The sequence below is a fragment of the Mustelus asterias genome, chromosome 22, assembly GCF_964213995.1.
Source record: "Mustelus asterias chromosome 22, sMusAst1.hap1.1, whole genome shotgun sequence".
NCBI lineage: Eukaryota > Metazoa > Chordata > Chondrichthyes > Carcharhiniformes > Triakidae > Mustelus > Mustelus asterias.
In genome coordinates this window covers 62,299,677-62,326,853 of record NC_135822.1, presented here as the reverse complement: position 1 = coordinate 62,326,853, position 27,177 = coordinate 62,299,677, and the positions used below count along the sequence as shown (strand labels likewise).

Here is a 27,177-nt window from a genome sequence, read left to right as displayed (position 1 = left end):
TCATATGATGGAGTATTTGAGATCTGGAGGAAAGCAGAAGTACTTATGAATACTAGTCTTAGAGTAACAGGCGGCATGGTGGCACAGTGGTTAGCACTGCTGCCTCACAGCGCCAGGAACCCCAGGTTCGATTCCAGCCTCAGGTGACTGACTGTGCGGAGTCTGCATGTTCTCCCCGTGTCTGCGTGGGTTTCTTCCGGGTGCTCCGGTTTCCTCCCACAGTCCAAAGATGTACAAGTTAGCTGGATTGGCCATGCTAAGTTGCCCCCCTTAGTGTCAGGGGGATTAACAGGGTAAATATATGGGGTTAGGGGGATAGGGTCTGGGTGGGATTGTTGTCGGTGCAGGCTCGATGGGCCAAATGGTTTCCTTTTGCACTGTCGGGATTCTATGATTCTTCTGTAAAACCCCACCTAGACCCCAAATTCAAGATGTAACAGATATGGGATAGGCTGATGTAATTGGACTTCAGCTCCAACATGGGCTGATTGGGCCAAATGGCCTGTTTCTACTTGAATCGGGACAGGAAGAGGCTATTTAGCCTATTGAAGTTTTTCAGCCATTCAGTGAGATCTTGGCTGACTTGTAATCTAACTCCTTGTACATGTTTTTCCACACATTGATTCATATCTTTGGTGAACAGATATCTGTCAATCTCAACTTTAAACTTAACAATTGATCCAGCATTAATTGTAGTTTACAGTGGAGAGTTAAAAACTTAGACTATCCTCTGTGTATAAAAACGTCTACTAATTTCATCCTGAAAGATTTGGCCCTCGTGTTTATGTGCTATCTCTGAGTTCTGGACTCTCCAACTAGTATAAATAGTTTCTCTCTATCTATCATACTTGTTCCCATAAATATCTTGAAAAACTATGATTTAATCACCCATAACCTTCTAAATTCTCTGGAATAGTTTGTTTAATCTCTCCTCATAGCTTAACCCTTCCAGTACAGCTATTATTCTAATAAACCAATGTTGCACTCTCTCTGAGGTCAGTATTACGTATCCTTCCTACGGCTTGGTGCCTAGCATTCCAGCTATGGTCTAACCAGAGCCTTGTATAGCTGAACCATGCTTTGTAATGTCTGTAATTTCTCCTGTGTCATCAGCTGCCTTGGGCCTCTCGACAACGTCGAACAGCAACCATCTTGCTGAGGCATTGGTTCAGTCTTTCCCCACAAGCATTCCCAATGTCAGATGGAATGGTACTTGGGCTGCTTGTTAAATTATTTGCATGTGATGTTGGCATGATCTAACTGACACATGACCCTTCCACCTCAAAACATAGAACATAGAACATAGAACATTACAGCGCAGAACAGGCCCTTCGGCCCACGATGTTGCACCGACCAGTTAAAAAAAACAAACTGTGACCCTCCAACCTAAACCAATTTCTTTTCGTCCATGAACCTATCTACGGATCTCTTAAACGCCCCCAAACTAGGCGCATTTACTACTGATGCTGGCAGGGCATTCCAATCCCTCACCACCCTCTGGGTAAAGAACCTACCCCTGACATCGGTTCTATAACTACCCCCCCTCAATTTAAAGCCATGCCCCCTCGTGCTGGATTTCTCCATCAGAGGAAAAAGGCTATCACTATCCACCCTATCTAAACCTCTAATCATCTTATATGTTTCAATAAGATCCCCTCTTAGCCGCCGCCTTTCCAGCGAAAACAATCCCAAATCCCTCAGCCTCTCCTCATAGGATCTCCCCTCCATACCAGGCAACATCCTGGTAAACCTCCTCTGCACCCTCTCCAAAGCCTCCACATCCTTCCTGTAATGTGGGGACCAGAACTGCACACAGTACTCCAAGTGCGGCCGCACCAGAGTTGTGTACAGTTGCAACATAACGCTACGACTCCTAAATTCAATCCCCCTACCAATAAACGCCAAGACACCATATGCCTTCTTAACAACCTTATCTACTTGATTCCCAACTTTCAGGGATCTATGCACACATACACCTAGATCCCTCTGCTCCTCCACACTATTCAAAGTCCTCCCGTTAGCCCTATACTCAACACATCTGTTATTCCTACCAAAGTGAATTACCTCACACTTCTCCGCATTAAACTCCATCCGCCACCTCTCGGCCCAACTTTGCAACCTGTCTAAGTCTTCCTGCAAACTACGACACCCTTCCTCACTGTCTACCACACCACCGACTTTGGTGTCATCAGCAAATTTGCTAATCCACCCAACTATACCCTCATCCAGATCATTAATAAATATTACAAACAGCAGTGGCCCCAAAACAGATCCCTGAGGTACACCACTTGTAACCGCACTCCATGATGAATATTTACTATCAACCACCACCCTCTGTTTCCTATCCGCTAGCCAATTCCTGATCCAATTTCCTAGATCACCCCCAATCCCATACATCTGCATTTTCTGCAGAAGCCTACCATGGTGAACCTTATCAAACGCCTTACTAAAATCCATATATACCACGTCCACTGCCTTGCCCCCATCCACCTCCTTGGTCACTTTCTCAAAAAACTCAATAAGGTTAGTAAGGCACGACCTACCTGCCACAAAACCATGCTGACTATCACCTATCAATTCATTACTCTCCAAATAACTATAAAAACAGAAAAGAGTTTCTCAAACATCCAGTCTGTGGAGAGAATGTGCATGTACAAGACTTCAATCCATTGTCTCCTTGTTTCCCGGATGCGGAGACAGTGGCATCATGGTATTGTCACTGTGCTACTAATCTAGAAACTTGAGTAATGCTCTGGGGACCTGGGTTTGAATCCCACTCTGGAAGATGGTGACATTTGAATTAAATAAGGAAAGGATAAACTGGAATTAAGAATCTACCGATGACCATGAAACCATTGTTGGAAAAACCCATCTGGGTCACTAATGTCCTTTAGGGAAGGAAATCTGCCGTCCTTACCTGGTCTGGTCTACATGTGACTCCAGAGCCACAGCAATGTGGTTGACTCTCAACTGCCCTCTGAAATGGCCTAGCAAGACACTCAGCTCAGAGGCAATTAGGAATGGGCAACAAATGCTGGCTTAGCCAGCGATGCCCACATCCAGTGAATAAAGAGGAAGAGGCTGTGACATTTAAGATGGACTATGACCCCATTTCTCACTCTCTCTCTCACTCACGCACACCAAGGCACACACATCCAGTCCTTTTATGATGAGTCCTCTCATGTCTGCAACAAGGGGGTGAATGAATTAATGTGGTTATTTCCTGGGCCTGGCTGCAGAAAGCAAGAATACTATGGCCGATGACAGTTACAGTGACACTTTTGGGTAAATGACTTTGCACTTTGCCGCAGAGTCCGTTTTCCTTCACGCGGAAGGTATGGAAAGGTGTGAGACCCATGCTGAAACTGTTCAGCTTGAGAGCTGCCCTTCTCCTTGCCAGCCTTGTGGCTTTTGCAACCCGGCCTTAACAGCCTTTTAATTGGGTTGATCTGGTTTCGTTGCGGCTTATCACAAAATCCTGCTGCTGCTGCTTTCACTGATGACGAAAGTGGCTCTTTCATCTTCGCTCTATAAGTTGGGGAAGAGTCATCGAGTTTGTCACAGATCTGGTAACGGCAGTGCTTCTTTTCAACAGACTTCCTCTGTAATTACACATATGTACAGCTAGCCGTTCACTCAGCTTGGTAGACTTCTGCTGCTTCTGTCATTTGGGTTTTGGAGGCGATTCAGTAGCAAGGAAATTGCGAAGGTATGTTCAGTAGTTCGGTTAACCTCTTTGATCGACTGTCCCAATGTGTGGCTTAGTGTCCAGTTTTGTTTGATAATGTTCCTGTGACATTTGACTACATTTAAAGCGGCTGTAGAAATTACAGTTAAAGATTATTTATTAGTGTCACAAGTCGGCTTCCATTAACACTGCAATGAAATTCCTGTGAAAATCCCCTAGTCGCCACACTCCGGCGCCTGTTCGGGTACACTGAGGAAGAATTTAGCATGGCCAATGCATCTAACCAGCACGTCCTTCGGACTGTGGGAGGAAACCGGAGCACCCGGAGGAAACCCACGCAGACACTGGGAGAACGTGCAGACTCCACACAGACAGCGACCCAAGCCGGGAATCGAATCCGGATCCCTGGCGCTGTGAGGCAGCAGTGCTAACCCACTGTGTCACCATTATGCAAATTATTGCAGTGGACAGGAGTTTAATAATGCACAGTTATTATCAGAAACAGTTCTTTGATACAGTCACCAAATTGGCGTTAGCTTCTTGACATCTGTACCCCTGTTTCCCTCCTCATTGAGTGAAGAAGATACCTTGATAATTCTGGTCTGAGACCTTGTCCCGACCATTCAGCAGGGTGAACGTCACGTATGGTCACAGCACAGCGCCACTTGACCTCCACACTTGGGGAGGACACACCAATTTCTAGCCCAATATCTTGGAACAACTGGATCGAAACAGCTCTCTCTTGTATTGCTGGTGAAGCGAACTTGCAAAAAGGGAAATGGCTATTCTGAATGTTGTGAAGGAAGAGGCTGGTTGAGCAGTGTAACATGTTGCTAACTCTGTGACAACACTTGGAGTATCCAGACTCTCAGCTCCAAATGCAAACTGCCAGGCCACCAGAGCATAGGCGCTGCTCTCAACCTCAAACTCTCAGGCGCATGTTAGAACTCAGCTCCACTTGTGAACTTAATTCAAATTTGATTTGCTTGAATACTATCCACCATTGATTTATTCTGCTTTACAAGACAACCTCATAGTTGGTAAGGTTTGGAAGACTTTGTTTGACTCTCAATTTGCTTCCATGGGTAACCAGGGATGGGCAATAAATGCTGGCCAGCCAGCGACGCCCATGTCCCACTAATGAATATATAAATAAAACTAGGGGCTTGGAAGACTTTTTTCCCCCTAATTTTGCTGTATTAGTTTGTGCGCGAGTGTGTGGTATAAACAGGAATTTTTAAGCACAGAAACTGCTGCTAATGGGTTCTCAGCGATTCCTGCTCTCAACATCCCCGCCCCTAATTTTTATTTATTTGTGGAACGTAGGCGTCGCTGGTTGGGCCAGCATTTATTGTCCATCCCTAGTTACCCTTGGAGGATAGTTGAGAGTCAACCACATTGCTGTAGCTCTGGAGTCACATGTAGGCCAGGCTAGGGAAGGACAACAGATTTCCTTCCCTGAAGGACATTATTGAACCTGATGGGTTTTTCCCGACAATTGACATGGTCATCAATACATTCTTAATTCCAGATTTTTTTTTTTTAGTGAATTCAAATTCCACCATCTGCCAGTGGTGGGATTTGAACCTGGGTCCCCAGAACATTCGCTGAGTTTCTGGATTAATCGCCCAGTGATAATACCACTAGGCCATCACCTTCTCTTAGTACTGCTATACGCTTAGTCTCATAAGTCTCATACACGTACTGCACAGTGTGGGCATTGGACAGTCTCAGACTGACCACTGAAGCCCGGCCTTTACAGGGGTGCACAGGCCGGGGAGAGGGGGGGGGGTGGCATCCTTCTGTGGAATAGTTACCCATGAAGTGGAAATAGCAACGGGCTGGGGTGTTGATTCCGGGGCAGTCGGATTGACCTGTGTGACACAGACGATGATCTACAACAATGACAGCAGCAACAAAGCAAAGGCCAGTTCAGCAAGCTTCAGAACAGATCAATGGCATTGCAAATTCTATTTCAGGATGTAAAGAAGCAGATTGCACAATGAGAAAGAGGTAGCTGAAGTCCATTCAGGCTTTGGTACAGCTTCCAGTGCACGGTACCTGACCCCAGTTGTGCACAAACTCGGGCCAGCCAGAACAATGATGGCCTTGCTACCACCAGGGAAGGTAGGGGAAAGTGAAAGCTGCCCCAAGATGAGGTTTGTACCATCCTGATCTCAGTGGGTTTTGTCCCCCCTTCTCAGCCGACAAAGCTGGGGAGAAGGTTGTAAGGCAACGTGGAGGGAGTGTTCCAGGTGGATCTGTGCAGTGATAGACAACCAGCTATCTACAGTGGAGACTCTCACAGAGTTCATAGGGCATCAGAAGCATGTTCCTCAGGTGCATGGGGCTCTCAGAACAGTTGGAGTATCTCATGAATATCCAGACTGCTGCTACATAGACTTTTGGCATCCATCTACAGTAGGGTTTCTTGTCTGGTTTCAGAGTACTGGGTGATCAGAATGAGGGAACACAGAGGCATGGATCCACAGGTCACCCAAAAATTACCTCCCCACAATGGCAGAGTGTCTGAAATATATACTTCCCTTGCCAAGGTGAACAGGAAGTCACCAAAGGCTGGCCAAGCGTCTTCCTAATAGATGGAGTTGGGTGTGGGGAAGGGGGTCTTCTAACCGATTTTCCTTGGCAGAAAGGCTGATAACCAGGTGGCATATTCAAGTAACCAGTAGAAATGTTAGAGAGAAGTTGAGGAGAAAGTTATCACCTGGAGGCTGCAGCTAGGGATCTGAATCTCACTGCCTGAAAAGCTAATAGAGGCAGAAGCCCTCTCCGCATTTAACAGAACTTGGATATACACTTGAAATGCTGTTACCTACAGGATTCTGGAACAAGGGGTGGAAAGTGGAATGAGATACCTGTTCCTCAGGCTTGACTCCACGTGAATCCTTATTCCCACGGTGGCACAGTGGTTAGCACTGCTGCCTCACAGCGCCAGGGACCCGGGTTCGATTCCCAGCTTAGGTCACTGTCTGTGCGGAGTCTGCACGTTCTCCCCGTGTCTGCGTGGGTTTCCTCCGGGTGCTCCGGTTTCCTCCCCCAGCCCAAAAGATGTGCTGGTTAGGTGCATTGGCCCATGCTAAATTCTCCCTCAGTGTACACAAACAGGCGCCAGAGTGTGGCGACTCGGGGATTTTCACAGTAACGTCATTGCAGTGTTAACGTAAGCCTTACTTGTGACACTGATCAATAAACTTATTCCCAGGCCTGATTGCATGTGAACCCTGTCCCTTTGGTCAGATCTCACTCCACGTGAATCCAGTCCAGGCATGAACACAGCTGCTCCCTACTCCTCTTTATTGATGAGTTCCAATGCCGTAAGCTTAGCGTTGGTGTGTTACCACTGAGTTTAAATCTGGTGTGAGGGTGTGAACTGAAACCATGAGGTGAGCGAGGGGAGGAGACTCCCTCCATTTCTGTCCCAGGCCCTGACACCATGACTCGAGTCTGCACCACAGCTGCACGGGTGGTGTGAAGTTTGGGAGACAGTTTGAAGGCAAAATGCGCTTCACATTGACTGGCACCTCTGATATGGGGCAGGTTGGAATGACAATTATGAAATACTGAAACTTTCTTACCGCTTCAGAATCCTTTGATCATGCAACCGCACTTCAACTACTCCCATCATTACATCGGAATCTAAATGAGTCTATCAAACTGTGTCTAGGTCTTACACAGTCTCAAAATGATGCAAATCTAAGGAAGCCTGGGCTCAAAAGAACTCAACTGGGTTTAGTGCACTGTGTGGTGGTAAAACTAGAGACTCGAAGGATTGATTTGCTCCTCCCCAGCCCACCCAGGGCTTGCCTATCTCTAACTATCTCACCAAGAACACTTGCCTTCTCTTGGCATTATACTCAGATTCTAGGTTCTTCATCTTCAGGTTGCCTCCTCTTGCCCAGGGCCAGATGCAGTGTTGCGCCAGTCATTTCTCTTTTGAGCAGCAGCGATTTTGCAACTCGGTTTCATTGCTAACTCTGCTGTGGTTAGGCGCCAGTCTTTTCTGGGGGTGGGTAACTGGCCACAAGTCTGCTTCATCAGTAGAGTGCCCTGGATGTGTCACACCTCTTGCTGGTTTCCCCACTCGGAGCCAATGTCCTCTTGCTTCGATCGTCTGCCCCTTCCCCTGTTTCCGACTTCATGCACTTGGAGGACAGTCAGAAGCTTTTTCCCAGGGTGGAAGAGTCAATTATTAGGGGGCATAAGGTTTAAGGTGCGAGGGGCAAGGTTTAAAGGAGATGTACGAGGCAGGAGGGTGGTGGGTGCCTGGAACACGTTGCCGGGGGAGGTAGTGGGAGCGGATACGATAGTGAGTTTTAAGGGGCGTCTGGACAAATACATGAATAGGATGGTAATAGAGGGATTTGGTGCCCGGAAGGGTAGGGGGCTTTAATTCAGTCGGGCAGCATGGTCGGTGCAGGTTTGGAGGGCCAAAGGGTCTGTTCCTGTGCTGTAATTTTCTTTGTTCTTTGACTGACGCCCTCAATCTACATCAGGTGAAGCTAATGACACCTCTACTTAGTTTGCCGCGGTGAGGGTACGCCTGCTGGCGGACAGTGCCAGCTGCCTGGAAGGGCAATCGAGAGCTGGGGACCCTGTGGGGCACCAGCGAGCCTTCCCCGCTTTAAAGATGGAGTGTACGGCTGGCAGCGACTCAGAGGTACAAGGTCATAGAAATCGCCCATATACCTTGAGTTAAAAACCCAAACAGGGTTCCTGCCTCTGATGGAATCCAATGATGCTATGTGCAGTTGAGTTCTGGGGGTGGGAGATGTCTGTTGCTGCCAGTACAAGTTACTAGGGGGGAAGAGAGGGGGGGATGTTGGTGCCTCAGTTATCCATCTCCAGCTCAGGTTTGCACACAATCCTGGTCAAAAAGGCTGTTCACAATGAAAAGCATTTGGAATTGAATAACGGAGCAGCAAGAGGCAGGGAAAGTTTGCGAGTACGTTCTGTAAGTGAATTGAATTGTCAGGCTGTGGCGTCACATGCTTGGCAGCAATGAGCTGGAAGTTTTCAAATTCTAATGAGGGCGGCTGATTAACTTTCAGCATTTGTAAACAGAGGCTCGCATTGTGGTGTCTCTTAGATACCCCACATTTCAGAGTCCCTGCTTTTAAGAACAGCAGATTTCTGATGTCGCACCCATCAGGAACTTTGAAAAGACAAATTCAATCCCCAGACATCTGGCTCAAGTGTTAAAACCAGAGTGAGCTGAACTGACAAGTGAAAAATGCAACTTAAAAAAAGTCAATTAAGATGGGGATCTCATTGGTCATTTTTGGATATTTATCTGGACAGTGGCAAGCTTTTTTCAAAATTCATTCGTGGGGCATGGGCGTCGCTGGCTGGGCCAGCATTTATTGCCCATCCCTTGTTACCCACGGAGGGCAGTTAAGAGTCAACCACATTACTGTGGTCTAGTTTGGACCAGGGAGCGGCGCGGGCTTGGAGGGCCGAAGGGCCTGTTCCTGTGCTGTATTGTTCTTTGGTTCTGGAGTCACATGTCGGCCACACCAGGTAAGGACGGCAGATTTCCTTCCCCAAAGGGCATTAGTGAACCAGCTGGGTTTTTTCGACAATTCACGGTCATCATTAGTTCTTAATTCCAGATATTTTTTATTGAATTCAAATTCCACCATCTGCCGTGGCGGGCTTTGAACTTGGATCCCTAGAACATTGGCTGAGTTTCTGGATGAATAGTCTAACGATAATACCACTCGGCCATCGCCTCCCCTGCTCTCCTCTGGGGGTTTGTGCTCGGCAGACTGAAACCAGTCAGTTTTTAGTCTCTGCTAATTTCGGCTGCAAAATGGAAACTGTTTTTATTTCAGGCTGGGCCCATCAGATACACAATCTAAGATAGCCCGGAGAATCTTCACCAAGACACATTAGTCTGAAGCCTGGGCTGTTGTGGGCAGTTTTGTAAGAAGTCTCACGACACCAGGTTAAAGGTGGTGAGACCTCTTACTGTGCCCACCCCAGTCCAACGCTGGCATCCCCACCCCTTACTTTCAAAATGAACTTTTACGATTGCTTTGACCATTGGAGATGTTTCACCCACATCCCGAGCTGTTTCCAACCGTGGAATTAATGCTGCTTTACGAGGAAGGATTTTGTAGGCTTTGAAAATGAAGCCAAGTAGGAGAGGAACAAAACCCAAGGGTGTTTGGTAGCTTCACATGTGCTGCCATAATGTGAAAAGTCCCAAAACAGTAGAATGTGTTTGTTTGAAGTACAAAATAAAGCAAAAGCACAAATCCCCTTAGAGTAAATACTCGGGGTTATGGGGATAGGCCCTGGATGGGATTCTTGATGGTGCAGACTCGATAGCCGGAATTTTACCGGCATGCCCGCCCCGATTCCGGGGGCGCCTGAGGCTCGGAGGACGGGCATTCTCTGTTGGCCTCGTGCAGGATCGTACGAACCTTGGGCGGACGTGCCAGTAAAATTCCCTCCGATGGGCCAAATAGCTTCCTTCCTCACTGTCGGGATTCTATGAAATCTGCACCTTTTAAGCATTTCCGTCTGAGAGTTGCCTGCACTAGGAGCATGTGCTGCAAATTCCAGACACCCGACGCACAATTTTTCCCTTTATCCATTCATAATGAGTGGAAAAGCATTGAGGAGCACACCCAAATCCCAACCCAGAACTCCGTAATGGGAGTACTGAAGGATGAAGATTTAGCCTGAAGGAAAGTGAGGAAAAGGCGAACTGTCCAGTCCAATATTTATCCCTCAAGTTAACATCGCTAAAAATAAACAGATGCTCTGGTTTGTGGGAGCTTGCTGTGCACACATTGGCTGCCTCGTCTCGCATGTTACAACAGTAAGTACTTCATCGCTTTAAAGTGCTTTATGTCTGACTCTATGACATCCCAAGGTTATGAAAGGTGCTATCTAAATGCAGGTCCTTCTGTCAAAGGATGAGTAAAGGTCACTCCGCCTATTATTCAGTCATGAAATTGCTAACTACCTTTGAATATGCGTGGGTTTCCTCACACAGTCCGAAAGACGTGCTGGTTAGGTGCATTGGCCGTGCTAAATCCTCCCTCAGTGTGCCCGAACAGGCGCCGGAGTGTGGCGACTGGGGGAATTTTCACAGCAACTTCATTGCAGCGTTAACATCGGGCCTACTTGTGACACTAAGAAATAAACTTTGAAGTCAGAATGTGACCCAAGCATTCCTCCCATCTGCTTCCATGCTCCGTGCCCGGCGGACTGTTCCAGAAAAATATCAGGCTTTGCACAAAGATGCCGTTTTCCTCTTTTGAAAGGGCTTTCTGAGATGATCAGATTGATTATCCGGAGCCAGTGAGGGAGACGCACTCCCAGACATCACAAGTGAGAGAAGCCAGTGATTTTTATTTTCCAGCCATTAATTTTAATGGGTATCAGAAGCACAGACTGGAGCTCTCTGATACTCTGTCTGTAAGGCTGAATCTCTGCAGGGACCACGTAATAGGCCCTGTAACTCCCCTGCTCAATAAGAGCAGCACTCATCGGGTGTCACATCTGTTGTGAATATAAACTTTGCAAGTCTTGAATGCAGTGTGTGAGGAGTTGAGAGAGCGAGGTTCATGTCGTGAGCTGTGCAGATGGCAGCATTTTAATCTTTCCCATTCCCATCTTCACTCTTGAAAAGAGACCAAGGGGGTGACCTAATAGAGGTCTTTAAAATGATGGAAGAATTGGCGCAGGGAATGTGTTTCCACCAGGTGGGAAAGAGCAGTACAAGCTGATCACTAAGAAATCAAATCGTGGATTCTGAAGAAATTTCTTGACTCAATGATTGTGGAATTCTCCATCACAGTCAGTTCATCAAATCCCTACCGTGCAGAAGGAGGCCATTCGGCCCATCGAGTCTGCACCGACCACAATCCCATATCCCTATCCCCATAACCCCACATATTTATCCTGCTAATCTCCCCTGACACTGGGGTCAATTTAGCACGGCCAACCCACCTAACCCGCACATCTTTGGACTGTGGGAAGAAACCGGAGCACCCGGAGGAAACCCAGGCAGACACGGGGAGAACGTGCAAACTCTGCACAGACGGTGATCCGAGGCCGGGTCCCTGGCGCTGTGAGGCAGCAGCGCTAACCACTGTGCCATCGTGCTGCCCCGGTTGTTGAGGTATGTCATATGGATGCGCTTAAGGGAAAAGCTGGGTGAACACACGAAGGAGAAGGCAATAGAGGATTATATAGAGTTAGATGAGGAAGTTCAATTGGAACAGAAACACTGGTAAGGACTGGTTGAGCTGAATGCCTTCATCCTGCGTTCTCCATTTTATGCCAGTGTGATAGAGTCATAGAGGTTTACAGCATGGAAACAGGCCCTTTGGCCCAACTTGTCCATGCTGCCCTTATTTTTTAAAAACCTCTAAGCTAATCCCAATTGCCCGCATTTGGCCCGTATCCCTCTATACCCATCGTACCCATGTAACTGTCTAAATGCTTTTTAAAAGATAAAATTGTACCCGCCTCTACTACTACCTCTGGTAGCTTGTTCCAGACACTCACCACCCTCTGTGTGAAATAATTGTCCCTCTGGACACTTTTGTATCTCTCCCCTCTCACCTTAAATCTATGCCCTCTGGTTTTAGACTCCCCTACCTTTGGGAAAAAATATTGACTATCTACCTTGTCTGTGCCCCTCATTATTTTATAGACCTCTATAAGATCACCCCTCAGCCTCCTACGCTCCAGAGAAAAAAGTCCCAGTCTATCCAGCCTCTCCTTATAACTCAATCCATCAAGTCCCGGTAGCATCCTAATAAATCTTTTCTGCACTCTTTCCAGTTTAATAATATCCTTTCTACAATAGGGTGGCAACCTGTGGCCCAGAGTCCAAATGCAGCCCAGCTGAGTTCTGAGTGGGATCCAGGAGACATTTTGATGACTGTTGCCCACACACAGGGTTGCCAGATTCCGCTGGTTTCCAGACACGTAGTTTTTTTTCCCCCCTACTGCTATGACTAAAGTGTTACGCCTGCAAAGCAAGGGCACGTGACATGAGGCGAGTGCTAATTACACAAAACATTGACTAAGATCTGTGCACTCCTCCTGTCTCTAATCGCAGCATAAGTATTTATTTTGTTTTTGCTATTAGAAGTTGCTGACAGTTTTATTAAGATGTGAATGATTAAGCATTTTCTGTAACTCGGTATGAAATATTCGGCGTGTATTAAATATATTCAGTCTTATTCATGGTTAGTGAACAAGCCTGATTTCAATCTTGTGACCCACTGAGATGATGGAGGGACACTCATGTACTCCACTCACTAGCCCATTTTGCTTATCACTGTTTAATGCCATAGAAACAGGAAGTAGGAACAGAAGTAGACCATTCAGCCCCTCAAGCCTTCCTGTCATTCAGTCTGATTATGGCTGATCATCTAGCTCTGATACTCCCGCTCTTTTCCCATATCCTTTGATGCCTTTCGTGTCTGGGAATCTATCTATTTCCTTCTTAAATACATCCAGTGATTTGGCCTCCGCAGCCTTGTGTGGTCAAGAATTCCACGGGTTCGCCACCCTCGGCGTAAGAAGCTTCTCACCATCTCACTCCTAAAAGGTCTACCCCTCTATCCTGAGACTGTGACCCCCTTATTCTAGAAACCCCAGCCAGGGGGAACATCATCCCTGCAACCAGTCTGCCCGGCCCTGTCAGAATTTTATACGTTTCACTGCCATTCTGTGTAAGATAGGCTCTGAACCACTTGCAGATGTTTCCCCAACAGGATGGACTGAATCAATCATAGAATTTCAGTTTCTTTGTTCAAACTGATATGCGAGATCATTATCACATTTGTGCAGCATATTAATCTATAAAACACCTCACCAGAGCCATTGCTTAGACCAGGAAGGGCATGCTTTCTGTCAGAACAACCACATTATTCGCATCTTCTGGACTGTGACATGTTGCGGGGGTCAGGGAAATTGCAAGAGTATTACTTAACCAGCTCCCCCACTGGTCTGACACAGCACACAACTGCTTGGTGACTTCAATCAGAGATTCTACACACAGGTATCTTGGTCAGAGCTCCTGTATCGTTCGCTTTTTGAAGGTTGGGGGGAGGCCAAATGAATGGGCACTACACAGGTTCAAATCTATGAGAGGTACCCTACCTGCTCCCATCACTATCCAGTGAGCTGTCATTACAGATCTCATTACTGTCGGTAGACAACATCCTTTGCAAGAAGGTGTGATGAAATGGTACAGCCTACTGCAAGCTAACCTGCAGACAATCCCAAGCACCAAGGTCACAACGGCCCTCAACTTGCATGCCTCCTATATGGCTCCTATATCTCCATCATCCAGTGCAGTAGGGGGAGCCGCAATGGGAGGTGTCACCTTTTGGAAGAGATAACTCAAAGCCCTGTCCACCCTCTCGGGAAGAAGTAAAATATTCCTCATCACTATTCTGAAGAATAGCAAGCAAGTAATCTTCAGTTTCTTCAGGATTATGCATTCCTCAGCAAATAGATCTGGCCATTATTATGTTGCTGTTTGTGGCAGCTTTTTGTCCACGTATTGGCTGCCATGCTTCCGACACAATGCAGCAGTGACTACGCTTCAGAAGGATTTCAATGCCTCGAAAGCTTTTTGGGAGGTCTAGTAGTCATGAAAGGTGCTTTATGAATCCAAGTCTTTTTGTCAGTCAACAGAAGTGGCAGATGGAATACAAAGTGGGAAAGTGTGAGTTTATGCACATTGGTAGGAAGAATAGAGGTGTAAACTATTTTATAAATGGGGAGAGAATTCAGAAATCGGAAGCGCAAAGGAACTTGAGAGTCCTAATTCAGGATTCTCTTAAGGTGAACTTGCAGGTTGAGTTGCTAGTTAGGAAGGCAAATGCAATGTTAGCATTCATTTCAAGAGGACTAGAATACAAAAGCAGGGATGTACCGTTAAGGCTCTGGTCAGACCACATTGGGAGCTATTTTGGGCCCTGTATCTAAGGATAGATATGCTGGCCCCGGAGAGGGTCCAGAGGAGGTTCACAAGAATGATCCCTGGAATGAAGAGCTTGGTATGAGGAGCGTTTGAGGACTCTGGGTCTGTACTTGATCGAGTTTAGAATGGTGAGAGGGGACCTCATTGAAATTTACAGGATACAGAAAGGTCTGGATAGAGTGGATGTGGGGAAGGTGTTTCCATTAGTCAGAGAGACTAGGATCCAAGGACACAACCTCAGGATAAAGGGACGACCCTTTAGAACTGAGATGAGGAGGAATTTCTTCAGCCAGAGGGTTGGGTGAATCTGTGGGATTCATCGCCACAGAAGGCTGTGGAGGTCATTGAGTGCATTTAAGACAGAGATAGATCGTTTCTTGATTGGTAAGGGGATCAAAGGTTACAGAGAAAAGGCAGGAGAATGGGGTTGAGAAACTTATCAGCCATGATTGAATGGTGGAGCAGACTCAATGGGCCGAATGGCCTCATTCTGCTCCTATATCTTATGGCCTTATGAAACCATTGTTGGAAAAACCCATTTGATTCACTAATGTCCTTCAGGGAAGGAAATCTGCTGTCCTTACTTGGCCTATATGTGACTCCAGATCCACAGCAATGTGGCTGACCCTTAAGTGCCCCTCTGGAAAGGTCTATCAAGCTACTCCGTTCAAGGGAAATTAAGGTTGGGAAATAAATCCCATGAACAAATTTTTAAAAGATCACCAGCACACGGGGCATTGTTCGATGCAAGGAGAGAGCAGTTCAATTTCCTGATGATGCTGCAGGACTCCTCACTCTCCTGGACACTATCTGGCATCTCCAGGCACCCAAACACTGGCCTTCATGAACTGCAAGGACCTCTTCTGATTATTGAGTTTGCAGAGAAATGACTGCTGTTCACACACAAATCTCAATATTTTAAGACTATCCTCTGTATGTGAAGGAGAGTCAGACTGATCCCACAGGCAAAGGCCACTGTCTACCCCTCAGGGAACCTCGACCCAGAGTAATCATAGAACAAATAATTAGCAATTTAAACCAGCACTTCAGATCAGATTGATATTGTCTTCGGAGGGAGAAGCCCAACATGGATCCTGCACTAAAAGACATTAGCAATATCATCACTGATAACTAATTATGAAGATTATGTAGTGGAGATATTCATTAAAGGACAAACTCATTTCCCAAATAGGCTACACCTTTGTACTGAAACTTGGGCGAGATACCATTCCCCACTTCCATCCCTTTGGTTAATGTTAATGATGAGCTCCTTCGAGATCATATTCCAATCTTTCTTCTGCACACTTCCCAGTGAAAGGACTAAAAGAGCTGGATGGCTGTTGGAAGTCTTCAAGAACATCACAGGAAAATAAATTATCTGGTCATATGTGTTTGATGTGACACTATAGCTCATAAATGCAAACCTGTCAATGTTTCATGTTGAACAGGCAGATTGTTTCAGCACATGCGAGGGTCCTAGGCATGAACTTGAGTACATAAGGTGTAGCCTGGTCCTTCATTACAATGCTGTCTTTCAGATAAAGTTTAAAGTTTATTTATTAGTCACAAGTCAGGCTTACATTAACATTGCAACGAAGTTACTGTGAAATTCCCCCAGTCACCACAGTCCGGCGCCTGTTCGGGTCAATGCACCTGACCAGCACGTCTTTCAGAAAACATGAGATGTCTTCAGATGACATGAGATGTTAAATCAAGACCCTGTCTTACCTCTAAGCCGGACATGATGGCACAGTGGTTAGCACTGCTACCTCACAGCATCAGAGACCAAGGTTCAATTCCAGCCTTGGGTGACTGTGCGCAGTTTGCACATTCTCCCCATGTCTGCGTGGGTTTCCTCTGGAAGCTCCGTTTCCTCCCACACTCCAAAGATGTGATTGGCCATGTTAAATTAGTGTCGGGGATTAGCAGGGTAAATATGTGGGGTTATGGGGATAGGGTCTGGGTGGGATTGTTGTCGGTACAGACTCGATGGGTCGAATGGCCTCCTTTTGCACTGCAGGGATTCTATGAATAAAATATCCTCCGGCATAATAAAAAGAATAGGGAGTTCTCCTGGTGTGCTGGCCAACAGTTATCCTGCAACCAACATCACCAATAAAACGATTATCTGGCCATTTATAGCACCGTATTTTGTAGGACTTTGCTCGATCTGAATTCGCTGCTGTGTTTCCCCATATTACCACAGCAACTGCACTTCAAAAAATGCAGAGCGTGTAAGTCAGTTCATTCATTTGTCTGTATTTTCCGATCAAAAGATGTAGACCAAAGTCAAGGTTTCCTTGAAGACGAACAATCAAAGGACAGTACACCACACATACTCATAAAGCCTGCGCTGGGAGAGACCAAAGAGCAGGCAGGAAATTAAGGTTTTGTTTTTGTACTGAAGAGTCCGTGTTGTTTTCTTAGTAAAATGCTTTCTGTGTTCCTGCGCGTTGGACGAAAGCTCGGAATGCAGGGGCACTTGTGAAATTGCTGCTCTGGAACCCTCTCCGGTGTTGGATGAGGGAGAAATGGGGACTCGTGTCTTCCCTTTTAGGTTACAAACTGTACGTAAGGATCCAAAGTGAGATACATTTGGACAGTCTAACCTCATGTAATGCATCAAATCCAAAGGATCAAACTGCCCAAAGGTCTGCGCAAATTGGCACTAAATAGACATTTATTGGAAAATGTCACAAGATTGGAGTAATTTGTGGAATAATTCAGATGGAGGAAGCTGGGTGGTTTCCAAACAGTGGCAGTGACGTATGTCACTGAGGCAGGAGTACATTGCACTGCTTTCTGCAGGTACCTGACCGAGGAAATGCTTCATAATGTTTCCATCTTCTCCCCACTCCTTGCCTGAAGAAAATGAGATGCAGTGTTGAGGGCACCAGCACAGATCCATTTTTGTCACCGCACCTGGAGGAGGCCATTCAACCCCTCAGGTCGCAGGATCCTAATCGAGTCTCTCATTTGTGGTTCGTTATCCTTGATTGGTGAGGTGGCCTCTGGTTTGACATGGACGGTCAGCGACTTACTTGCTGGACAAACTTGGCTCCTCAGCTAATCGGCTTTTGAAGCTCAATTGATCATTTAATGGCATTTTCTTCAAATCATTCTCCAACTCATATATATTTGATCACAATCAGGCCTTCGGTGAGATCATGGCTGATCTGTATCTACTACTCACCATGGTTTTGTAACACTTTGTCGACTATCAATCTTAATCAATTTCTAACTGACCTCGTCTCAACATGGTTCCAGATTTCAACAATCCTTTGACTAGGTGCCACCTGATATCATCCTTGAATGGCCTCGTTTTAGTTTCGATTATTCCCCCTTGTTCTGGGACTCGGTTTCTCTCTACCCTATCAACTCCTTTAGTCATCTTCAACGACTCAGTCAGATCATCCTTTAATCTTCCATACTCGAGCGAATTTAGTCCTAGCCTATTCAACCAGTCCTCCTAATTTAACCCTTTTAACTCGGAGTTCATTCTGATGAATTTGTGCTGCTCACACAGGTCAAGGTTAAAATGCCTTCCTGAGATGTAGTGCGATCAGGGTCTGACCAGAGCACGATTGGCCGGAACAAATGTCCCACTCCTTTGTTTGTTCCAACCCTCTTGAGATAAAAGCTAACGCCCCATTAGCCTTTTAAATTATATTTGTACCTGTGCACCAGCTTTTCATGATTTCCACAGATCTGAGCTTGACGTCAGTGAGAAAATAGCCTGGTTTTTGTTTTGTCCGAAGTGGATAACCTCAAGCTTTCCTCACGTTCATCTGCGTCTGTCACAGTTTTGACCCCTCAACTAATTATCAATACTCCTTTGCAACTTTCCGCTCCCATCTTTATTATTTACTGTGCCACCTACATCTCATCAACAACATTAGAACAAAGAATAACATTAGTTATGCAACTCTACATGAGACTGCAAGAACACAGCCCAGTCCACCACGCAAAACAGCCTCCCATCCATTGACTCTGTCTACACTTCCCACTGACTTGGAAAAGCAGCCAGCATAATCAAGGACCCCACGCACCCCAGACATTCTCTCTTCCACCTTCTTCCGTCGGGAAAAAGATACAAAGGTCTGAGGTCACGTGCCAACCGACTCAAGAACAGCTTCTTCCCTACTGCCATCAGAATTTTGAATGGACCTACCTCGTATTAAGTTGATCTTTCTCTACATCCTAGCTATGACTGTAACGCTATATTCTGCACTCTCTCCTTTCCTTCTCCCCCTGTGTACTCTTTGAATGGTGTGTTTTGTCTGTATAGCGCAAGAAACAATAGCTTTCACTGCATCCCAAGTCATGTGACAATAATAAATCAAATCAAATCAACTCTCTGGTGGGAATTTTCCCGTGCTGCCTGCCATGGGAATTGTAGCATGCGGGGGTGGGGTGGACCATGCAAAGGTCCATTGACCTTGGGCTGAATTTTCCGGTTTTGGGGCCGGAAAATCCCGCTCTCTTCCATTATCAGAGAAATTGTTAAATATAGTGAAAACTAAGGCCACAGTACTGATTCCTGGGGGAATCCACGAATCACATCACAGAGTTATATAGCACAGAATGAGGTCCTTCGGCCCATCATGACTGTCCCAGCCATCAAGCGCCGATCTATTCTAAGCCAACTTTCCAGCACTTGGTTCCTAGCCCTGTATGCTATGGTGTTTCAAGTGCACATCCTCCCCGTTCTCCCTCTTGTCCCCAATCTCCTGACTGATTCCTTATCCAAGTTGACAGATTGCCCCCGGTTCTGGGTGTTCTCATTTTGTCCGAACCAAACCATGATAGGGTTGACAATCTAGCATCACTTTGTCCTCATTGAGCACCTATATATCACTCCAGGGGGAAATGGATAGGAGGATAAGCTGAGTTGAAACTGGTTGGGAGGAGCCTCACATAGAACATAAACATAGCTCAAACCTGTTGGGTTGAATGGCCTCTTTCTGCTCTGATTTTGTGTAGGACAGCCAGTGCTTAGTACTTATCAGGAACATAGAACAGTACAGCACAGAACAGGCCCTTCGGCCCACGATGTTGTGCCGAAATGGGATTCCTTTGTTCCTTCATCTTTCATTGTAGCTAAAAGTAGCTTACACCCTGCCAAGGCCAGCTAACCCAGCTCAGAACGAGGAGTGAGTCATTGGGGGGGGGGGGGGGGGGGGTGGGGCTTGCACGCTGAGTGTATGGATGATACCAATGTCCCACTTCCCATTACTACTACCTGATGGAAACAAAACAAAGTATATAAATAGCCATTGGCCTGTTAACATTGGAAAGTTGGTTGGTAATCGTGGCCACACTGCGAAACAGAGACCGGGTACAAGAAAGGAACAAATCGTAAAGTGTGCAGCTTACAAAATAACACAAGAGTGAGGCAACAGCTAAGCTTCTGCTGAGGTTGTCAACACCTCCCATTATTAGTCTGTTGAATGGAATGACATTCATGTCTTTTATTTTTGTGTTTCCTTGTTGCACAAACAGAATATTTAACTGTGTTGAGATGTATTAAAACACCAAACAGCATTTTCAGTGTCAATGAGTTCATCCTGAGTTTGAGCCGTGTTAAACACTGCTTCAAATTCATTGTGGAGCATTTCCACATCTGGTGGGCTTATCTTATCTTGCATGGACTCTATCTGCTTTGTACTTTTGCATTTTAGCTCCTGAACGTAGCCACACACTTGTTGAGCATTTTTTTCAACCATTTCAGTCGAACTAGAGGAACAAAATTGTGAGAGATTTCTGCATGTGCTGCATTAATGAACTCAATCTGTAGAAGTGTCGTTGGTTGTGTGCAGGTGAAGAGATAATTAGAAGATAAAACCCATTCATTAGAGACAGAGGAACTTCTCCACGTTTGGACAGTTGATGTTAGTTTTTGTATATGAAACATTTTGCAGATCAAATGCTTGAAACAATGTGGGGAGGGAGACCTCTGGAATTCCACAAGTGAAATTGCAGAATTTCACTGCCTGAGAATGTTTTTCCCAAGCCAGTGACAGAGTGTTCTTCAGACATTACCAGGGATCATTGGGTTGCAGTCTTGCTCATGAGACAGAAAATTACGTGGGTTCAAATCCCGCTCCGGAAAGCTGAGCACAAAAATCTAGGCTGACATTTCTGTACGGTTCTGAGGGGGTGCTGCACTGTCGTAGGTGCTGTCTTTCAGATGAGATGTCAAACTGAGTGACAGTCATTGATCCCATGGCATTCATTTGAAGTGGAGATGCCGGCGTTGGACTGGGGTACACACAGTAAGAAGTCTCACAATACCAGGTTAAAGTCCAACAGGTTTATTTGGTAGCAAAAGCCACTAGCTTTCGGAGCGCTGCCCCTTCGTCAGGTGCCACTCGCCTGATGAAGGAGCAGCGCTCTGAAAGCTAGTGGCTTTTGCTACCAAATAAACCTGTTGGACTTTAACCTGGTGTTGTGAGACTTCTTATTGTATTCATTTGAAGAACAACAGGGGGTTCCTTTAATGCAGCTGTCAATATTTATCCCTCACCCAACACTCAAAAGATTATCTGGTATTTATAACGTTGTTTGTGGGAGCTTCTTGCGCACAAATTAGCATTTCTTACATGACTAGCCTTAGGTTAAGTGAAGTGTGCGAGATAGAAAGAGGCCACTTGGCCCATCGTACCTGAGCTGGCCCTTTTATTAGTTGTCCAGCTAGCCCCACATCTCCGCGTTTTCATCTCCAAGTGTTTTTCCAATTCCCCTTTGAAGACATAAAATGATCAATAAAATTTTCTGACGAAACTTTCCAGTTCAGATTTGAAAAATGCCCCATTCCCAAAATATGTTCAAGCTGAGACAAAGAAATTAATAAACCGGGCATGACGTGAGATGGTCGACTAACTTGTAAACTTTAGCCTTTCAACTTTGCTCTCCCATCTTGTCAACATTCCATTCTGTCTTTGTCTTTTAAAAGGTACTCATGGAGGGAAGGAGCTTGTATCTGTGGATAGATAGGAGAAGTAACCCAGAGCAGAGTAGAAACAGAGCATCTGCAGCCAGTTTTAAAAGGGAAATTAAGTGAGTGGAGGGGAAATAAATTTAAACTAAAAGGATGCCCAGAGAAAGCAATAAAAAGTGAACTAAATGAAGTGCCTGTTATGGAACAGTATTGGCACCATCATTACTTTATATTTGATGTTTATGATGGAAGTACCAAGGGGAAACAGTCTACTGTGATAGCACGCAGACCATCTTTAAGATTTAGTTCGCATTTAATGTTAATATCCTTTTGATTTCACGTTTTCCCCCGAGAAAGGAGAGTGCGTGTAATGAAAAGGAATGTGGTCCACTTTATATGTTATCAGGTCAAACGGGAGAACGGATACTGTATGCACTTCATGTATTCATTCCCTTTATGTACAGAAGATGAGTGGGAGTGGACTGGCAACACTGTGAGTCAGTCAAGGGATTCACTTATCAAGACCTCAAGATTGTGTCAGAGCCCTTCACACATGCACTACCTATCTATAAGTCCCAATGTTTTGGCCTTCTGATCATTGGTTGACTTTCCAGCTGTCACTACGATTAGCCACCGGTACGACGATGCACTGATTAATTTTTTTTATTCACTCATGGGACATGGGTGTCGCTGGCTGGCCAGCAATTTGATTACCCATCCCTAGTTGCCCTTGGAGGGCAGTTGAGGGTCAACCACATTGCTGTGGCTCTGAAGTCAAGTGTAGTCCAGACCGGGTAAGGATGGCAGATTTCCTTCCCTAAAGGACGTTAGTGAACCAGATGGGTTTTTCTGACAATTGTTTCATGGTCATCAGTAGATTCTTAATTCCAGATATTTTTTTATTGAATTCAGATTCCACCATCTGCCGTGGTGGGATTCGAACCCGGGTCCCCAGAACATGAGCTGAGTTTCTGCATTAATAGTCTAGCGATAAGGGTGGCACAGTGGTTAGCACTGTTGCCTCACAGCGCCAGGGACCCGGGTTCAATTCCGGCCTTGTGTGACTGTCTATGTGGAGTTAGCACATTCTCCCCGTGTTTGCATGGGTTACAAAGAACAAAGAGAATAACAGCACAGAAACAGGCTGAGCGGCCCCCCAAGCCTGCACCGGCCATGCTGCCCGATTTAACTAAAACCCTCCCCCCCTTCCGGGGACCATATCCCTCTATTCCCATTCTATTCATGTATTTGTCAAGATGTCCCTTAAAAGTCACGACCGTATCCGCTTCCATTACCTCCCCCAGCAACAAGTTCCAGGCACCCATCACCCTCTGTGTAAAAAATCTGTCTCGTACATCTCCCTTAAACCTTGCCCCTCGCACCTTATACCTGTGCCCCCTAGTGATTGACTCTTCCACCCTGGGAAAAAGCTTCTGACTATCCACTCTGTCCATGCCCCTCATAATCTTGTAGCCTTCTATCAAATCGCCCCCAACCTCCGTCGTTCCAGTGAGAACAAACCAAGTTTCTCCAACCTCCCCTCATAGCTAATGCTCTCTATACCAGGCAACATCCTGGTAAATCTTTTCTGTACCCTCTCCAAAGCCTCCACATCCTTCTGGTAGTGTGGCGACCAGAATTGAACACTATTTTCCAAGTGCGGCCTAACTAAGGTTCTATAAAGCTGCAACATGGCTTGCCAATTTTTAAACTCAATGCCCCAGCCGATGAAGGCAAGCATGCCATATGCCTTCTTGACTACCTTCTCCACCTGCATTGCCACTTTCAGTGACCTTAATTTCTCTTTCCTCCGGGTGGTCCGGTTTCCTCCCACAGTCCAAAGATGTGCGGGTTAAGTTGATTGGCCATGGTAAATTGCCCCATAGTGTCAGGGGGACTAGCAGTGTAAATACGTGGGGTTAAGGGAATAGGGCCTGGGTGGGATTGTGGTCGGTGCAGACTTGATGGGCCGAATGGCCTCCTTCCGTACAGTAGGGATTCTATGATTCTATGATAATAACAGTCGGCCATTGCCTCCCCGGAGTGTGCCTGCTTTATGAGTCTCCGTGTGATAGTAAGGGAAGACAGGAAAAGTTGCAGCGCTCAGCAAGTTTTTTTTCTAACTGACTTTACTGTTTTGTCAACTCTCAAACGACCACAGCCAGCTTAGCAATAAAACAGATGCAACAGAGCATTGTGTGCGACGCATCCACAATAAAAACAGCTAATCTGTGGCCAGCAACTCTTTTTCAGAAACAGCTGGATAAATATGAGGTTGCACAACTGGTCTGAAGTTGTAGGGATGAGAATACCCCACAGCCCACGTGGGATTTCCGTGCCGCTGTGAGGGGAGCATCACTGAGGGCACTACTGTTAGATGATGGAGGTGGGGGGTGGGGGAACAGGCCGGCATTCTGCAATTTCACTTGACTGTCTTGTGGGGATTAGCGAGTTTTATACAGAACTATATAGGTTCTGAACTGTGAATCCAATTGAAGACATGCAATGGGAGAAAGGAGTGAACCGGTTTTCAACGTGCCAAGGCAATCTTTCGTCTTGTTGGGTTGAGTTATAAAGGGTGATGAGAAGTTGGAAAACAGTACGCAGCGCGTCCATTTTAATAGCTGTGCAGCTGGGGCAAAGAAAGAGGAAGCAGAGTGTCTGCTGTTGTGTTTTTGCCTTGTCATTCCTCATGTAATCTCTGTGCACTTTGTCATCAGTGATGTTTTAGTTATCTTCCTTTGAAGCAACCCTTTTCTTGCAACCAAAATGAGACCTGACGTCTTTCGGTGCATCATTTCTTAATCACAATCTGTCTGCAGATGTTGTAAATACAATAAAACACGTTTTCTGGCTCATTTCATATATTTCAATATATTATAGTAATATTTCTGCATAAGATTTGTCATTTTACCAATTCAACCTTGGTTAGTTGGTGGCATGCTTGCTTCCGTTAGATTGTCGAATCAGGCAGCCTAGGTCTTTTCCCCAGGGTAGGGGAGTCCAAAAGTAGAGGGCACAGGTTTAGGGTGAGACGGTAAAGATTTAAAAGGGACCTCCAGGACAACTTTTTCACACACAGGGTGGTGCGAATATGGAATGAGCTGCCAGAGGAGGTGGTAGAGGCGGGTACAATTACAACATGGAGAAAATGTTTGGATAGGTACATGGATGGGAAAGGTTTAGAGGGATAGGGACCAAACGCAGGCAAATGGACCTAGTTCAGTTTAGGAAACCTGGTAAGCATGGACGAGTTGGGCCGAAGGGCCTGTTTCCATGCTGTATATCTCGATGACTCTATGAAGATTGAACATGTAATCTTGGCTGATAGTTCAGTGCAGCATTGAGGGACTGCTGCACAGTCAGAGGTGCCATCCTTCAGATGAGATGGTAAACTGAGGCCCCATCTGCACTTAAGTGATCCCAGGACACTAATTCGAGAAGAGCAGCGAATTCTCCTCATGTCCCTGCCAATTTTTGTCCCTCAACCAATATCCGAAAAAACAGATGAACCCCTGATTCACTAATCTATAACCGTGTTGTCCATGGAATGGCTGTTGTGTTTTACGTCCTTAACACCAGTTACTCACCTCCCAAAGTAATGCACTGCTGATGAAGTTGTTGTGGTGTTCCGAGGATGTAATAAGCTATTATGTTAATGCTTTCTCATTCCGACTAGCCTACAAATAACAAGTAAAGGACACACATTGGTGGAATATAATGGATATCAATTTAGTCCAAATGGACTGAAGGGGACAAAACACAAATAATGCAAAGTAATACAACACAATAAGGCAAAATAATGGGATTATGGGGGTAGGGCCTGGGCAGGATTGTGGTTGGTGCAGACTCGAATGGCCTCCTTCTGCACTATCGCGATTCTATGATAACCTATGATAATACACTAAAAATGGTACCAGCAAAGTGTAAGAACATGTCATGGATATTCGCAGGCGACCCCACAAAGTCATAGGAAAGAGTTTGATGTGAACCATTAGCACAGAAAAGTCAACGGGTACAAGTTTTCCCATCAGCATTATTTCACCTGTTTGAAATCAATGGTGGAGTTACTGTCATATTAATCAGACCATCTAGAACAAAGAAAAATACAACACAGAAACAGGCCCTTCAGCCCTCCAAGCCTGTGCTGATCATGATGCCCGAACTAAAAGAAACCTTCTGTCCTTACTCGGTCCGTATCCCTCTATTCCCTCCCTATTCATGGACCCATCCAGATGCCTCTTAAATGTTGCTAATGTGCCTGCTTCCACCACCTCCTCTGGCAGCGCGTTCCAGGCACCCACCACTCTCTGTGTGAAAAACTTCTCCCGCACATCTCCCTTAAACTTTCCCCCTCTCACCTTGAACCTGTGCCCCCTTGTAATTCCACCTTTGGAAAAAGCCTCTGACTACCCACCCTGTCTATGCCTCTCATAATTTTGTAGACCTCTATCAGGCAATCTAGGCTAGCCTCATGACAAGCAAGCAAAATCATCAGTGGAAATTGGTTGTGTGCCATTGCTTTGGCTGGGAATGTAGGACCTTTTCAAATCCGTTTGTCTGGGTGTCCTGTTTTTTTTTTGGTGGCATGGTGGTTACTAGGGGAACATTTGCCGTGCAGCAAGCATTTTTTGTCGTGATTGGATGAAGTCACTGCTGTGGTTTAAACAGTGAGAATGTTTGCCCTGGCCCAAATACGCAGCGGAAACAGAGAGCGCATCCAGTATGTGCTGCCTTGTAGGCTGAACAATGCAGCAGTCAAAGTAGCAACATTTAGTTGAGAAGGAAAAGATTTGCAAGGCTCTGGGGAAGCGCAGTCAAATGGGATTGATTTGTTAGGTATTTCAAAGAGCTGGTACATCCCTGATGGGCTGAATGGCCTCCTTTTGTTTTGCATGATCTTTGTCCGTTTCATTCCCAGACTCTTGCAGCTATGCACTCCATAATCAACAGGTACCTCACTCAAGTAGTTGCTCTCCACGTACATGCCTACACACTTGATCCTGATCCCATCCTTACCTTACATCCACCCTTCCAGCTCATTCAAGGGCAGCAACCCTGGTTATCATAGAAATGATGATCATAGAAACCCAACAGTGCAGAAGGAGGCCATTCGGCCCGTCGAGTCTGCACCGACCACAATCCCACCTAGGCCCTACCCCCACATATTTACCTGCTAATCCCTCTAACCTACGCATCTCAGGACTCTAAGGGGCAATTTTTAACCTGGCCAATCAACCTAACCCGCACATCTTTGGACTGTGGGAGGAAACCGGAGCACCCGGAGAAAACCCACGCACACACGAGGAGAATGTGCAAACTCCACACAGACAGTGACCCGAGCCGGGAATCGAACCCAGGACCCTAGAGCTGTGAAGCAGCAGTGCTAACCACTGTGCTACCGTGCCGCCCAACCTCCTTTTCAAACCTCACCCCGCGACCAAAGTCGAGGTCAATTGTAATGACCTTTCTGCTGTCCCAGTCCAGCTGCTCAGTATAGGCTGAGAATAAAGTCGTGGATATTCCTGGTCTGCTGGCCAAGCTCTATACCGATGGATGCATTTTCCC

General features: G+C 46.0%; 1 protein-coding gene across 2 annotated transcripts in view; it reads left to right on the top strand.

The window, feature by feature from the left end:
• The window catches only part of LOC144510112 (pleckstrin homology domain-containing family A member 2-like), a 130,153-nt gene that overhangs the window by 11,920 nt on the left and 91,056 nt on the right, over positions 1 to 27,177 (top strand). The window contains exon 2 of one of the 2 annotated variants that reach the window (XM_078239391.1): positions 3,596 to 3,709. The exons of the other annotated variant lie outside the window; for it this stretch is intronic. The gene's annotated coding sequence lies outside the window, so the exon portion shown is untranslated. The remainder of the gene's footprint in view (positions 1 to 3,595; positions 3,710 to 27,177) is intronic. 2 annotated transcript variants of the gene reach the window in all.